Consider the following 5,707-nt stretch of genomic DNA (forward strand, 5'->3'; position numbering starts at 1 on the left):
ATCCTGTGAAAGTTGTTTAAAAATGAGATTATATAAAAGAGATATAAAATTTTACAAAATAAGTTATAAAAAAAAAATAAAAGATAGTCATTCATTTAGTAATTTATAGTGATTAATCATTGTCATCAGTGATAAGCAGCATTAACAATAGCAGTATCTGTAACATACCACAATACTCTACATAACACAGTTTTAAAATATCCTAATCCAAAATCAAATACTCTACGTAATAGAGTCTCAAAATATCAAAAGAACATAGTTTGAAAAGGCTCTCTACGAAATATATCCTACACAAGTTCTTTCAGTCAACATTGCAAATCATATTTTATTTTGTTGGTGGTGGTTTGAAGCCTGGGGTGGGGACAAATTTTATAAACTCTGCCAAGCGTGCAACTGTCTCAAAACTTGCTCCTTGCATTGGATCCATCTTGAAAGTTATTTTTCTCTTAGATTATAGCTTCACAGGCCTTGTCACCTGTTTTGGAGGTGGAGGTGGGTCTGATGGAGGGACCTAGTAAAATTTTTAACAGAATTAAAAACTAATACAACTTAATAAAAATCAATCAATATATAATCAAATAGTATCAACCAATTATATCCAATCAACATTTAATCGTGTATTATAAACCAATACAAACTAGTCAACAGTTAATCAAATATTAGAAACAAATCACTACATGTTCTTGATTTTCTGACTGTGAATAAGTTGGTTGGGTGAGTACAATCTCTGAAGTTTGTGCATCATCAACAGCTTGAAGTGGTGCTATTGAAGCATTTGCATTAATCTCACCAGTTTGTGTGTCAGCAGTAGCAGCATTTGCTGGGTCTGTAGTCTCTCCAGCCTTGGAACCTTTTTCTTTTGCAATAATAGCTGCTGCTGCATTAGTAAGGGCTCTAGCAAGGTCATTAGCCTTTTTGTGAGCGCAATTCCTCTTTGTATGTCCTCTCGTACTATAGTAAGTACATGTGAATTTCTTGTATTGCCTCTTCAACTTGGTTGAAGTTTTTGATTTCTTAACACTAGAGGACTCTTCATCAGCGTCCTTCCTTCTTTTTTTGGTTATTGGCCCAGACTTTCTCCTCATTTTGGGTGCATGAGACCTATTGTATTGACTTCTTTCCCAAAGATCCTACTTTGATATTGGATTGAAAGATTGTCTGTAGGTATCTTTATAGGCTTTCATGGTCAGCCAATGATGACAAAAATCCTCCGAATTTTGATTAATCTTAGAGATGGCTACACATGCATGGACACACGGCATGTCTACAAAGACAAATATTATGAAATAGTACTAAAAATTATATTTAATCAAATGGTATAAATAAATAGAGACATATCACTAGTTAAACAAATAACAACACTTAATTAAATACAAACCAATCACTATCTATTGCAAAATCTATTTAATCAAATGGTATAAATAAATAGAGACCAATCACTAGAGACTAATCACTAGTTGAACAAATAACAACACTTAATTAAATACAAATCAGTCACTATCTATTTCAAAATCTATTTATTCAAATGGTATAAATAAATAGAGACCAATCACTAGAGACTAATCACTTGTTAAACAAATAACAACACTTAATTAAATACAAACCAGTCATTATTTATTCCAAAATCTGTTTATTCAAATGATATAAACAAATAGAAATCACTAGTTAATAACAACTTTATTACCTGTTATTTGTCAAAATCTACAAGTGCAGATAATTTTTTCTAAGTCAATAGCCATGTTGGTAGGCCAACCGTGGATCTCAAATCTTTGATACCCTTCACTTCCACTCTAAATCGGTGTCCATTTTTTAGACTTTTTTTCGAATTTTCTGTAATCTACTGTGTTGTATTAGTGGGAGTTTACCAACATGGTGGGATAACTTGACCTTATTTTTTGCAATCGACCGCATCACAAACATCCGAACCTTCTCTAACAGGATGATTATTTGCTTAGCTCTGTATTTCTTGATCCTCGAGTTAAAAACCTCGCAAGCATTGTTATAAATGTTGTCAATTTTTTTTATCATGTTGGAAATATGCCCTTTTTCATGCTTCTCTAGGTCACTTATCCAGGTATGCCCATGCTTGCTTGTTATGTCTCTTTAATCTATCCATCTTTTGATCAAAATTATGATGAGTTATTTTTCTAGCACACTCCCATAATAGTCTTCTATACTCCTATTCTTTCCACTATTTGTTAAAATTCTTCCATAGATGCCAGACACAGAATCTATAGTGTACATTGGACATGAGCTCCTTTACTGCTAAAGCCAAATCCTAAACCAGTCACACATGCAAATTTTATTATTTTGCCTCAAATAGACCCCACAAATAACTTAAATGACCTCAATTAGACCCTACAATTAACTTAAATAAACTCAAATCAACCACCTAAATATTTTAACTGTACTAATAACAGTCCTCGCAACAAACATCAATAAAACATATAAATACATTTATTCATTTACTTTCTGCATGTCTGACATAAAAGTCCATTTGTTAGCCATGTAGTCACCCAAATCATCAAGCAGTTGGTCCAAAAATCACCTCAAATTCTCTTTATTCTCGACATGAACAATTTTCCACACAATTGGATATATATGGTTGTTGGCATCCTAAGCCACTGTTGAGAGTATTTGTCCCCCCAAATGGAGTCTTCAAGAAGGCTTTGTCGAGTCCGATCAGTGGGCAGTAGCCAGCCTTAAAACCCCTCTTACATCCATCTAGGCATACATACATTTTTTTAAATATAGGATCCTCTTTTTGAAGATATGTACCAATCTTTACTGTTGAACCTGAATTACTCTTAAGTAGAGTCTCTGCATAGTCTCTAACCAAACCATACTGAGTAGTTGCATCACCCTAAACAATATTTCTTGCATCTATTAAAGCTCTGGTGAGTGATGATTTGTTTAGGTCCAGATCACACCTTCTCCTGAAATATGCTTTAGCCTGGTTGTGCTTTAAGCTCGGATACCTCCTCAATTTCTTAACCAACTTGCCAGCAAGCCATCTTCTGTTGGCAGCCCTATTTTTGTTCATCCTAGGACATAATGACATATGTGTTCATTATTAAAGATTTTCAACTACTAGCATGTCTCCTCAGAATCTCTGGATGCATAAGCAACCCATGGACATCTAATCATATCCTCATCTTCTCCGGCTATCCACTTGCATACAGCTCTCATTCCTTCTATATTTAATCTCCCTACCCTCTTAAATAGTGAATTTCCTCATAGCATCCATAAATTCATTCTTGTTATTGAACTTCATTCCAACTTGAAGCTTTAGTTCACCAAATTGGCTACCCTCAGAGAAGATAGGAAACACATCATTAGCATCATCATCACTCCATTCCTCATCTGAGTTTAGGGGGTTTTCAATTCTTCATACTTACAAGAGTTATTTTCATCAGAATCATCGTGAATTGGATCATATGCATCATAAGATTCTTGGTTGTTTCCTCTGTTTCCCAACACTTGCAGCCAGTCTACTTCTTCATCTGAATTCTCCACAACAAGACCATCATCTTCCTCCACTATTTTCTCTTTGCCCTTCTTCCAGGCAGCACCTGGAGCATGCTTCAACTTCAATTCCCCCAACCTTGTCCCAGATTGCCACCTTTAATATCTGATTCAGTGAATCTGTCTTGTGGTCCAAACTTATATAGGATGTCTTCTGTAGATTTGTAGGGGTCATGTGAGTCACTGTCACTGCTATTGCTGTCATTTAGGCCAGTATCCTGTATTTATCCCACCACTTTTTCTTTTAGTCTAGCAAAGAACCTGGTTGTAGTAGGAGTTGATTTGGATGAAGTGCCCTTAGATTTGGATGCTAATTTGGGTGTTAGATTGGGCTTAGATCCTGATTTGGGTGTTAGATTGGGCTTGGATCTGGACTTGGGTATGGGCTTAGTTGTATTCGATGTGCACTTGGGGTTAGGTGCTAGTTTGGATGTGGACTCGGGCTTAGGTGTCTCCTTAGGTGCTAGTTTGTGCTTAGGTGTGGGCTTAAGTGCTAGTTTCGATTGGGGTGTCTCCTTTAATGGGGGGGGGGGTTGGAAGTAGATTGAGGTGGGAGATTGGATGCTGCATTGGAAGGGCCTTCAGTTGTGGAGTTGATGGGTGATTTGTTATGGGTTGTAGTAAATTCAAGTGGTTCAGGGTTGGTTTCTTCAGAAGGAATGGTTGGTGTATCATTCTTTGGGCTAGGTGTGGTCCCTTTGACATCCTTGTTTATACACCAGTGGCATTAAGTGTTATCTCTATCAACTCAGGTACTTTATCTACCATGGGTTGGGAAACTTCATGCTCATAGTATATGTGCACTCTTTTCTCATTCTTTGTATAGAATCACATCTCTAACAACTCCTTGTCATGACTTAGTGCTCGTAGTCAACTCTTCATAGGTCTACCAGGAACGAGCCACCAATACTCAACCATGTTATCATAACTTATGACCTTATAGTAATCTCTCAATGAAAATACATCTAGTAAATTCTCATCCAACCCAATCAACTCATCAATGTGATCATTGTCATAAACCAAACTGTCATTTGGTTTGGTGACAAAATTATCTCCATGATGATACACAATTATTATACCATCATCCATCTACAAATAAGATTAAAAAAGAGACAATGGTTAAAAACAACATTAAGTTCAATATATTGAAAATAGTAATTCAGATTACAAGCAATTCAAGTGGGGCTTAGTTCCGATATATTGAATAAGTTAATCAATCAAAAGTGTTCTGACAGCTATTAAAAAAAAGAGGTGTTAAAACTTGAATTTTAAAGTAGAGTATTTTGTTAAAGGTGTCTAGTTTAAATCCAATATGTCTCATGCAATCCTTTCTCATTCCAACACAAATTAATTCTACCAAGACTATGTTTCTACAATACTAAGAACTCTCATTACTGATTTCACCAGGTTTATGTGATGTACATCTTCTACATTGTTCTAATAATTTAAAAGATTCAGTTGATCACAACAACATACATACAAAAAAAAATTAAACTCTAGCATACAGGAATCATACCATCACTAACAACTATAATAAACTAATGTCCCTCAAAGATTCACTGATGAAGTAGAGCAAAAAAAAGTAAAAAAACAAACTTCAACCAACATTTTGCAAAAAATAAAGCATTGTATTTTGAGAGCAACTATTTTGTTACTAACCTGTTTTTGAAGAAGTGGTGATTCCCAGGTACTTCGTCTTAACAATGGGGGCGAAACAAGTAAAGTTATAGCGACAACCATGGTTCTTCTTTGAGGGTATGTATACGAGAGGAGTTGGAGGAGGAAGAAGAAAGGTCAATTGGGGTTTTACTTTTGAAGTGGTTAACGTTTGGGTTTTTGTTTAATCCCCTCCTCATGTCACACGATATCGTTTCTCAATATTTTCGGCTCCAAAAGTTAAACGACGTCATTTAGACAATGCCAGGTGTTAATTAAAATTGTTAGGGCAGCTTTTCGATGACGAAAAACGACCGAAGGGCCAAATTAAGGCACGGATTAAAATTTTGGAGTTCAATTAGAGTCACTTGAAAGTTTGAGGACTAAATTGAGTCAGCAATCAAATTTTATGGGTCATTTTGAGTATTAACTCGTGAATCATATTTTGACAAATTTGACTTGAATTCTTATGAATTCTTAAGACACTAAAAAATTTGTATTTTTATTCTCAAACATATGCTAACTA

The sequence above is a fragment of the Arachis ipaensis genome, chromosome B09 (genome assembly GCF_000816755.2).
Source record: "Arachis ipaensis cultivar K30076 chromosome B09, Araip1.1, whole genome shotgun sequence".
NCBI classification, from domain to species: Eukaryota; Viridiplantae; Streptophyta; class Magnoliopsida; order Fabales; family Fabaceae; genus Arachis; species Arachis ipaensis.